The following is a 12,330-nucleotide window of genomic DNA, read 5'->3' as shown; positions in this document are numbered from 1 at the left end:
ATTTTATACCAGTCATGTAAGCATGTAAGCGTGTGTGTGTGTGTGTGTGTGTGTGTGTGTGTTTGTGTGTGTGTGTGTGTGTGTGTGTGTGTGTGTGTGTGTGTGTGTGTGTGTGTGTGTGTGTGTGTGTGTGTGTGTGGTTTTGTCTGTGTTAAGCGCATGTGACAGGCTAAGTGTGTGTGCTCGAGCGTCGGCAGGGGTGAGAGCAGTGCTGGTTTGAGGGGAGAGGTTGCGGGCGTTGGAGAGGTGGGCGAGTCTTTCTCATGGCCTCCGAGGCCTCTTTGGACCAAGATCTCGTCTTGTGATTGGTTCACTTCTAGACACTGTCACTGAGACCAGACACATGCATCTCAGCGAAAGAGAGAGAGGGAGAGAGAGAGAGAGAGAGAGAGAGAGAAGAAGAGGAAGAAGAAGAAGAAGAAGAAGAGAGGTAAAGAGACAGTTAGACAGGCTGAAACAAATACAAGAGGACAGAGAGTGAGAGCAAGTTAGCCGTAAAGACAAAGTGGGTTCAAATGAACGTGACACTGAATGTCAAAGAGTCAATGTGTCAATCAGTGTCATTGTTAATGCAGCCAGGCAGCCAGTACTGTAAACTAGCAGTGTCCGCCTTTCTTTCTCTCTGCCAAAGGAAGAGTCTGCCCTCTGCTGACGGTGCTTTTTCACTACAGTCATGACACTAAAACTCGTATGTGCAGCTTAAGGGCCCATGTCATGCTTTTCCGGTTATTACCCATCCCCTTGTCTGTTATGAAGGTTGTTATGCATGTAAATGGTCTGCAGAGTCAAAAACCCTCAAAGTACACCCTGTAGGGAGTAAAACTCTAACACAGACCTCCCCAAAACGCCTCGTTGGAGATTTCTCATTTTCCAATGTTTTCTTCCTGGGTATCGTGACGTGCCCTTAGCCAAATGAACAACAAATGGTCCAAATGGACCAATCCGCGCAGCACCTCACACTCCAGGATCCCTTGGCGTCACTATCTCGTCTACTACAGGGAGTCCCATTGACTTGCATAGAGCTCCCTGAACGCTGGTAATAGACGAGTTGGGATTGCGGAAAAATGCTCTTCGCAGACCCATTCTCACAGCGTTTATCAACCTTTTGCTTACTCAATATCAAGCCACACTTATTGTTTTTACTTCGGCTGTGAGTATTTGTGTGTGCTCAGGGTGAGTTTCGGTGTGTCTCGATGTATCGCCGACCCGGAAAACACAGCCAGCGAGCTCGCACTGCAGCAGTAAGCCTCGCAACGTCCCAACCAATCAGAGCACACTGGGCTCAAAGGGAGGGGGGGGGGGGGGGGGGGGCTCCAACAAACCGTTTAGGACAGAGAGTGAAATTCAGTGAATACACATACTATACAGAGATGCTGTATGAGAAACAAATGTCAGTTTGGAAAATTGCACAATTTAAATCTATTCTAGTAGACCTCAAAAATGGAATTATGATCAGTAGAAATGGCCATGACATGGGACCTTTAATGTTGAATGTGAGACGAAAGAGCCTGTTCTCATGAGTGAAGAACTGTAAGCAGAGGTAGCAAACACAGGAAGGATTTTTTATCTCCTATATCAAACTTTCACAGAAAAACAATGTGTGCTTAAAGGTGGGTATGTAATTTTGGAGAAACCAGCTCGAGTGCGCTAGAATTTAAAAATACACAACCGGAAAAAATCTGCCTCTTCCTTCAGACTTCCTTACAGAGCCCCTCCTCCAACACACACGAACGCGCGCATGACCAATGAGGGCACGAGATAAGTTTGTGCACAGATGGAAGGCTGACAGGCAGGTAGGCCATCCAGTTATTTTAGCCGGGCCGACTAAAATGATTGGTCGTGCTTTTTACAGCGCTACGGCTTCCACAGATGACTTTTTTTATGTATTTATTGTCAAAGCATTTAATTTATTCATTGCTATCAGGATGTTAAGAGCATTCCATGGAATATAACAAAAATTGTTTCTGAAATAAATTACATACCCCACCTTTAAGTCAGCTGGCCCACTCTATTTTTAAGACATTTAATGCAACAGAAACAAAAAACTTAAACTAAAAACATTTAGTTGAAAGACCTAATTTGGTGTTGCAACAGCCCAAGATTGCCACACTGCAGCACTTTTCTGATTTAGTAATGTTTTCTCTGCGTAGGTGAGACTATAAGTCACATTGTAAATGTTGATAATTTGAAGGGATGGGAGGAGTACTAAAATTACATTAGCTGCACTGATACTTCATTACTTGTCAAATAAAGACCAAAGAGTTAGATTAAATGGGTTTAGAAATACTGAGGTGAAAGCACAAATAAGAGATTGACTCTTACTAAAATGTATTTAGAAAGTTCATATAAATCACCATGGATGGGTCGATTCTGATTATGGATATTTTAAAATGAAAAAAACGACTTACTGTTCCCCCTATAAGTTATTGTTGCACTTAAAAGTGTAAGCAATTATCAATTTAAGACACACTTTTCACAGGGGTTCTAAATAAACCGTTCTTTGTTTTGTGCATGTGTAGAACGGGACCATTTCTAGATTTCTGGTAGAGAACTTAAAGGTCACCTATTATGCAAAATCAGATTTTAGCCACTTTATGATGTCATAACGATTTGTTGGCTTATCTAACCATTAGCCAATAACCAACCAAGGTAACCCCCCCCCCCCCTTATCACCTGAATCTCCTCCTAGAGCACCATTGTGTTTTTTTTAACCAAATATCTCTCAGAGGGGCGTGGGGAGTGGTTCCTTATTTTCATCTAAAGTAAAAGACAGAGAATCAGCACTTTGGAAACAGGGCTGAAACAGAGGGGATTATGGGATGCTTTAATGCACGATCTGTTTGGTATTTGGAGGCCAAACACTTCAGAGACATATTTTGCATATATCTGATACCTATAATAAAGTGATGAAAAACAGTATAATAGGGGACCTTTAATGTAATATAATTTGTCAAAATGTCTTCCTAACAGGACAATATCTGCACCTTCATCTGTCAGACACTGCTGAGCTAAAGCTGCATCAGGAGACAGGAGTCTGTTTAAAGGTAGCCTCGGGCAGAGAGAAGCGGCCATTAGTCAAAAGCTAATGGCCGTCCTTAATATGCAGACTCATATAGACAGACATTAACAAGGCTCTGACCCTTAGCGGGCAAGATTAAAACAATAGTTTATACAGTAGTTTCTATTGAGCTGCTCATAAATCACCTTCAGTATCAACACAGCATAAGAGTGTTTCTATAGATTATACACACTCACTTGCTGGTGTGTATACAGACGCCCTCAAGCAGGTCTGGCACTTTAGTGTTAGCACAAGTGGCCAGGTTGTTTATCCTTCCGTCAGCTGGTAATCCCTCTGTTAGGCTAAGCGCTGCCCTTACAAGAGCACACGTGCCAAATGTGGGCGCACACACACACCACACACACAATCTTGTGGTTGAAATACAGTTGATGCGTTATTCATTTGATAATTCAATGATGAATAATGATAAACAATGGTTAAAGGATAAGGATGGTGAGATCTGATATTGTCTATTAAATGACCATTGTTGGGGAATAATTTGCTTAGGTATTCAACCTTTGACACAGTTAATAATTTTCTTCTTTTCACTGTCTCCTTTCCCATGGCATAGGTCTACAGCCTTGGGTAATGCTGCTATCTCTCTTCAGGAGGGGCAGCTTGGGCACATTGTTGTTGCCAGTTTATGACCGAGCACAAGCTGACATGAGATAGGGTCATCTAGAAGCCCTTCTTTTTAGGAACGTAGGTTCCCTGGCGCACATTATTTTCTATGGACGACAGCTCTAGTTAGATTCAGGGTCCTTATTTGTTTAGTCTCGCTGATAAAGAATGTTGATTATTACACTTCGAACTATAAAAGCTGGAACTACAGAAGCGTTCTTCAGAATTGATTGTGGCATCTCAACCGTGTGGTGAACCCCTGGCCCGTGACATGTCTTGTGAATTCTCCGGCCGAAGCTCCAAATAAACCGTCAGTGTTTGTCATCAAAGCTCCAGCTCTCCTCGTGTCTCTCTGAGTCCTGGCTCCAATTGCTTCAGAAGTTTCCCCCACAACCATCAATACTGTTCTTTAACCCCACAGGCCTAACAATTTCACATTTACACAAACCTACTGTAATGTTATGTAGTCGATCTCATTTTGCAATAATATCCTTATAACAAGGGGTGTACAACTCAAACAAGGTTAAACAAGCAAAAACACACTAAATTGTTGCATGCTTCGTTCAGCTGCAGACATATCATCCCCCCCCCCCCCCCCCCCCCCCCACACACACACACACCACAAATACAATACAAACACTCTTGCAGCGAACCAAAAACATTAGCAAGGGTTCTCCTGTGACCCTGCACGTTTTGAGCAGCGTGCTGGCCTTGTAAGAGCAACGCCGCGCTGTGCTGACGAGAGGCGGTAACCCTGGCAACAGCTGCTGAGGTGCTGCTATCTCTTCTCCCTGCCCACTGATATCTCTCTCTCTCCTCTCTCTCTCTCTCTCTCTCTCTCTCTCTCTCTCTCTCTCTCTCTCTCTCTCTCTCTCTCTCTATGTCTCTCTCTCTCTCTCTCTCTCTGTCTCTCTCTCTCTCTCCTGTAGTGAGTCATGGTGGTGTTCATCAACTTCCTGTTCAACAACTCACTTCCGACCCCTCTCATTGAAAAAAGTTTGTGTTTTGTGTTATGCACGAGTTGTGTTTGTGCTTCATTAATGATTGGAACTTTTAGCCTTTATTGATTTGGATTTCTTTTTTTACATGAATGTATCTCTATTTTCATCACTTAATTTGTGTAGGTTCCAGATAAAATATAAAAAAATGTCTCAAAAAAACCCATTAGATGATTTGTTTCTGTTGAACTGGTACACAATGTTTTTTTTGAGCTGGTTAAAAAACACCCAGCTTTTTTCCCACGACTTTAAAATTAACCTCAGAGGTTCTCGATGTAAGCACTTTTATAAATGTGGTTTTTAACTTCCGCCGACATTTCCCACCAGGTGACAAGTGGTACGTGTCTAAAAAGGGTTCATCTGTGTGTTTCTGCTACCCACGCAGGCCAACTAATGGTCATCACTGTAATGAAGATAGACCATATCAAAGCTTGATTATTACTATTTAAAATGTTGACACCAATGGAAAGAGTTGCCGGATGAATCACAGCTAAACCAGACTCTTATACATACAGTAAATGAATTTGTGAACTTTACCACATTTAACAATTACATGTGTGATCACTGATTGCATATTATACTCTTTAAGAATACCTGGATTTTTGTGTGCTAACTGTTCCGGGGCTTTCCCCCTAGAGTCCAGCTGTCCATGCGTCTTTGTGATACATGCGTACAGGTGGAAGATTGTTATATTGTTAGGAGCCAGAGCTGTGATCCAGCGGCTTCCAGCATGCGATATGCAAAGGAGATAAGGTCTGATTGAAAGGCTAGCTACTCTGGTTAGCCAAGACCCATTCACAGCCAACAACAGCTGGCTTGGCATCCACACACCTTCATCTGTCTGATCTGGCCCCAGACTCTGACAGCAGATCATAATCACATCCATTCAAGATTCAATCACGCTTTCTGGAACAGAGAGAAAAGTGAATGAGAAGTATGCAACTGAGCTGAAGCATATGTCTTTCATTGATATTGAATGACTTCTTACAGCAAAGTCTACTTTTTATTGGAGGGATTCAACTGCAATGAAAGTCTTGATCAGTGGTATGAGTCTTTGTGCACGTATGTATGGCCTACTACCCCGAAGTGTGAGCGCAGTTCAGAATAAAAGCAAACCACAGTGAGGCAAAAAGAGGTCACAAAATGCTACAAAAGATAAGCGAACACAGAACCAGATAGGGATGCCGAATAGAAGCACCACTTCCCTTTGCTCAGAGGCACCCAGAGATAACAGAGCACTTTTGCTTACTTCATGACTCCAAAAAACACCATGTACTTTTCAGTAAAGTACTATTTATAAAAATAAATGTATGTACTTAAATGAATATGTTCTCAATTGTATCTGATTTCATTTGAAATTTTCTTCCTGGTGTACTGTATGATTGATGGAACTAACAAATACATTAATCTAATGAGCTGCATTAGTTTGTAAGTACAGTTCATGAGCCGCTGTAAGATACAATTCATTTTGACACCAAATGATTATCTAAGATGAGACATATTTTAAAGATCTGGTTGCTTCTGACATATGGCTGCTATTGTCAAACTTTTCTCAGTGATGAAAAGTAACATTTTCTCAAAGACTGCACCTACGTTTTTTTTTAGCGCTGTAGTTTGAAGTCGCAATTTAACCTTTTACATAAAACACTTAATGAACAAATTAAATATGAAGCATTTTTATAGATTTCTTCATAAAAATGAATACTCAACTCACAAATAGATCTTGAAGATTTGGGGCTAGATCCTTAATGTAGGAAAAAACTAAAATCTTTAAAATTGCCACACAGACTTTTTCGGGTAAGTTGCCAGTCAGCGCATATTCTGGTTTTCCACTATAAATATCCTATAAATAAAAACACCAATTGACTGTGAAAAAGGACAGAAAACACATTAGCTAGTGTTAAAAAGTGAAGGTGAAGTGCTGTCCTAAACTTTTTATGGATTATTATTATTATTCAAATCTATTTTATAAAACATCTAAAAGGGGCCATTCAGTGAAATAATACATTTTACAATAGTTTTACCTGCAAGTAAAATATATTTATCTATTTATCCATTGTTTGTTATTCTACTTTGACTAAATGTAAGGATTTTAGAACTTATTCCACCATAGCTAAATCTATACAGCTCTCATTACTCTTGACATTAATTGTGGTCAAATTACATCATCAATTGCCATTAATTGATCCCACATTAGCAGCAATTTACATAAAACCTAAATATATAACATGTTTTATTGAGATAAATATATTCCCCTGCAACACTGGAGATAATATAAATTGTCTAACTTTCACATGGACTTGAGCGGGAGTGTTTGCACTTTGAGCAGGCCTTACTGTAGGCGGATTGTAATTTATATTCTGGCTGTGGATGATGTGTTCAACAGCTAAATATATATATATTATAATAGACTGTGAAATGTATCTCATCACTCCACTGCAGTGAAATGAATGTAGTTACATGTCATGATTTTGAACTACAATACATATTATCTATACCGTTTTGCCTGTGTGGAATACAGAAACAACAACATTAGGTTCTTTTAAATATGATCTCAATTCACTTTTTCAGTAATAAACGTTTGTTTTAAATGACTAAACCCGTCATTACTTCGTCAACAACGCTTTCATTCTCAAAATGCACACGCAAACACAAAAGGAAGAGGCATATCTTAGACACGTTTACACGGATTCAAACGTCTGACTACATCCTGTGGAGTGAAAAAAAAGAAACGCATCACAGAGAGATAGAAGGTACGAGAAGATGCTGCTGCTGATTTGAGATTATATCACTTGGCTCATGAATGCAGGTTCATCTATCTTGTGAGGGAAGACTGTGACATTTATGGCAGGAAGAAAGCCTTCCAAGGGTTTGAGGGCATGGCAGCAGCACAGAAATGGAGAATGTAACTGAGGCCAGGACGACGCTGGAGCTCACTGGGTTTGGGACCTCTGGGAATTGGTAAAGTCCTATGGAGCCAGTGGTGGCTAAGGTTACTACCTGATACATTTACAAAAGCTACACACACGCACACACGCACACACACATATGTTGTGCCAGCATATGGTGCCATTATCAAAAATACCCTAGAGAAAATAACAAACATGAAGTGAATATGCACACATTGACACGCACACATACTCATGTATATGGATGGGTAGAGTGAAGTCTCGATTTAGCTTTGTCACTTGATAGAAAATGAGAGCTGTCAGCGATGAGTTACACTTGTGGTGCAATGTTCCATGGACTGTAATGATGCATAAAACATCCAACGACCACTGATTTACTTTTGCTTCTAATTATTGCTTGGCCCGTACAGCGTGTGTGTGTCTGTGTGTGTGAAAGTGTGGGAGCGGGACCCACAGAGTGCACTCACAGGGCAGAGGTACTTCCACACTCACTTGTGCATCGCAACACAACGGCAAACCACAAAGTCACTTCTGCTACCTCTAGCGGAACAAAAGGTCAAATATGATCCAGAACTTACTTTCAGTCAAGACCAGTTCCCTTTATCTCAGCTTGTGTCCAGATGTGTAATTTCTCTTTTTGTATTTAAACATTCTCTGCTTGCATATTCTTTGCAATTAAAAAGAAAAGCTTTTGCATGTACAACAACTACCTGAATTTATAAGCTACAATAATGCCCCCTTGAGCTTCTGGTTAAATGATTAGCTTCAGTATATTTATATTATTCTAATCCCACTGGTTTATCATTTCTTAATAAATTCACCATCTATTTTCATTTTATTCTTATATTCTATTCACTCTGCTACCTCAGGACACTGATAACAACCTTCATATTGTATTTTTATTCATGTTGGAACCATTTTCAGCTCAAAACATGTCAGTATTCTTTCAGTATTCTTTTCAATCTACACTAGCATAAAATCAACTTTAACAATAACTGCATTTGTCTCTCTTGGGTGAAGTGAAACTGGTCACAGACACAGTTTCCCACCACCATGGCTAAAAGCTAAAAGGTCGTGACCCCAGGGTCAGCTGAGCGGCCGGTGTGTGAGACTGAAAAAAGCAGCAGTAGAGAGCAGCTCCTGACGCTGGCTGCCTGTGTGGCTTCCCCATCGGTCGCAGCTTCCCTGTCTGCAGGGGAAGCAGGACAGTGCCAGGGTGCAATGTTTTATGAGCTGGTCTTAACCAAACTCACCACTTTCCCACAAGCATTGCAGTGGAGGACGTGACTCTGGCCACGCAGCTGTTGCAGCCAGACCACAGGCAGCGCGCACCACCGCGCATCATAACACACATAAACACATATATGTGCACATTTCAGACTGGGGCAGAAAGGTTGACTCACCAAACTTTCCATACAATTTACAAGAAACTGCACTTGTTTAATTAATGAGGAGTGATAATTCATCAGGCCTTTGAAGAGACTACATTTAAAGCCAATTTACTTCATGATAACGTACTCTAAAGTTCAGATCCAAGATCCATCTGAAGTTAGCGTATTTAGGAGCTTTCAGCGGTATCTCACAGACTTCTTCAGAAAATGGAAACATGTTCCGGGGTTATGACTGTATGTGACCCACACACACAATGACACGTTTGTCACCACAGGTCTCCATGACAGGAATAGACCATAATCCTCAACGTTCAACAGTATTTCTAGTCATTGGTAGATATCTTTGCATTTGCTTTAAAAACTGATATTTATTTATGTAACACATTTACTGTATTTTCTGCATACAGGACTGTCTCAGAAAATTAGAATATTGTGATAAAGTTCTTTATTTTCTGTAATGCAATTAAAAAAACAAAAATGTCATACATTCTGGATTCATTACAAATCAACTGAAATATTGCAAGCCTTTTATTATTTTAATATTGCTGATTATGGCATACAGCTTAAGAAAACTCAAATATCCTATCTCTAAATATTAGAATATCATGAAAAAGTATACTAGTAGGGTGTTCAACGAATCACTTGAATCATCTAATTAACTCGAAACACCTGCAAGGGTTTCCTGAGCCTTGAAAAACACTCAGCTTGGTTCAGTAAACTAAATCACAAGTATGGGGAAGACTGCTGATCTGACTGCTGTCCAGAGGACCGTCATTGACACCCTCCATCAGGAGGGTAAGACACAAAAAGAAATTTCTCAAAGAGCAAGCTGTTCACAGAGTGCAGTTTCAAAGCACATCCACAAAAAGTCTGTTGGAAGGGGGAAATGTGGCAGGAAACGCTGCACAACCAAGAGAGATGACCGCAGCCTTAACAGCATTGTGAAGAAGAGTCGCTTCCAGAATTTGGGGGAGCTTCAAAGACAGTGGACTGAAGCTGGAGTCCAGGTATCAAAAGTCACTGTTCACAGACGTGTCCGGGAAATGGGCTACAATAGCCGTATTCCCATGGTCAAGCCACTTCTGAACTCAAGACAACGGAAGAGGCGTCTGACTTGGGCTAAGGAAAAGAAGCACTGGACAGTTGCACAGTGGTCCAAAGTCCTCTTTTCAGACGAAAGCAAGTTTTGTATTTCATTTGGAAGTCAAGGCGCCAGAGTCTGGAGAAAGGCTGGAGAGGAGCAAAATCCAAGTTGCTTGAAATCCAGTGTGAAGTTCCCACAGTCAGCGATGGTTTGGGGAGCCATGTCAGCTGCTGGTGTTGGTCCACTGTGTTTCATCAAGCCCAGAGTAAATGCAGCTGTGTACCAAGAGATTTTAGAGCACTACATGCTTCCGTCTGCTGAAAAGCTCTATGGAGATGAGGAATTCATTTTCCAGCATGATCTGGCACCTGCCCACAGTGCCAAAACCACCAGTAACTGGTGTACTGACCATGGCATTACTGTCCTCGATTGGCCTGCAAATTCCCCTGACCTGAACCCCATAGAGAATATGTGGGGTATTGTGAAGAAGAAGCTGAAAGACACCAGACCCAACAATGCTAATGAGCTAAAGGCCGCTATTGAAGCATCCTGGGCATCCATAACACCTCAGCAATGCCACAGGCTGATTGCCTCCATGCCACGCCGCATTGATGCAGTAATCCGTGCAAAAGGATTCCCAACCAAGTACTGAGTGCATTAATGGACATTTTCAAATGTTTGATTGTGTTTTGCTGTTATAAATCTTTTTTTTTTACTTGGTCTGAGGAACTATTCTAATTTTTTGAGATAGGATTTTTGAGTTTTCTTAAGCTGTATGCCATAATCAGCAATATTAAAATAATAAAAGGCTTGCAATATTTCAGTTGATTTGTAATGAATCCAGAATGTATGACATTTTTGTTTTTTTAATTGCATTACAGAAAATAAAGAACTTTATCACAATATTCTAATTTTCTGAGACAGTCCTGTATAAGTGCACACCTGCTCATGTAGGTGTTCTCTCTCCATGCATTTGGTGCATGACTACTAAATGAACCACTGCAAATAACTTTTTAAAAATAACTTTAGTGTCATTTTGGTCACAATGTTTAATAACGTCAACCAAAATTGTATTTAAAAGAAGGGAAATCATTTATTAATACTGTTTGATACATTTTATGATAAATAGATGAAGAAAAGGCCAAAGTAATGTGAACATTCTTTTTTTTTAATGGGTTGCTAAAGTTGAAAACAAGTAGATATGTATATGGGTCAAGTGCCATTTGTCTGCGGGGGGCGTTTCTGTGAATAGTGCTAGAATGACTAACCAACAGAGCCCTATATGATGATCTAACTGTGATCAGTTTCCACTGTGCAAACACCGGTAGCTCTGAGGATTTCTTTCTGATGCACCAGCTTACTAGATAGCAAGTTCAAATTATCCTGTGGAGTTTATGGCCACTAGTAGCACCATAGAGCTACGTGCATAATATAAACGCAGATCGTGCAGGCTCACAAGGAGGCACATGCAGTGGTGTGAACTCCTAAGGAAGCATACTAGTAAATATCTAAATAAAGTACAAAGCCTTTTTTACTTTGTCTCCTACGTGTTGACATTCTAGCCCACCTTAACTTTAAACTCCAGACCTCTACTCCCTGGTTGATAAGAAAACCTGATATTGAAAAGAACATTGGCCCCCTTATGAAATGTGAATACTTTTAAGCCACATTATGATTTCTAACAGGGAAGACTAGTCAACAGATCTATGAAGGGTGGACGAGTGGAACTTCAGTGGCCTTTTCCACAGTCATGTACCATTTTCCGTAATAAAATGGAGGATCTGGTCTGTTCTGCTCCAAAGCAAAACATTTGACAGTGCGGCGAAAGTCATGAGCGTGTATCACCAAAATCTACCCTCCCTCCCTGACTAAGTTTGCAAAAGTATGATTTTGAAAAGGAAGGCATTCAGTGGGTTTAGAGTATGTGTTTGCATCTCCTGTGTGAGGTTGACCAGAGACAGATTACACACCCAGAGTGTGTGGTGACCCGAGCTGCAGCCAACCAGCAGTGGTTTAGAATGCAACTCTAAATCATTTCATATCACAGCCATATCTGCTCTTCCCATGGCAGTTAGGAGCCGCAAATCTTAACCCATACAGTGACTACAGGAATGTACAATTAAACTGACTCGTTTTTCAACTACTTTTAAGAGCGATTTCAAACAATTATCACAGAATTAGTTTATGGTTTCTCCAAATTGGAGCGAGTTCAATAGTTGGCACAATGACATGCTGTCACAACATCGTCCTGCAATGTGTTATATTAAAT

This window comes from Notothenia rossii, assembly GCF_949606895.1.
Source record: "Notothenia rossii genome assembly, chromosome: 4".
Taxonomy (NCBI): Eukaryota; Metazoa; Chordata; class Actinopteri; order Perciformes; family Nototheniidae; genus Notothenia; species Notothenia rossii.
This window is presented reverse-complemented; position numbering follows the sequence as displayed.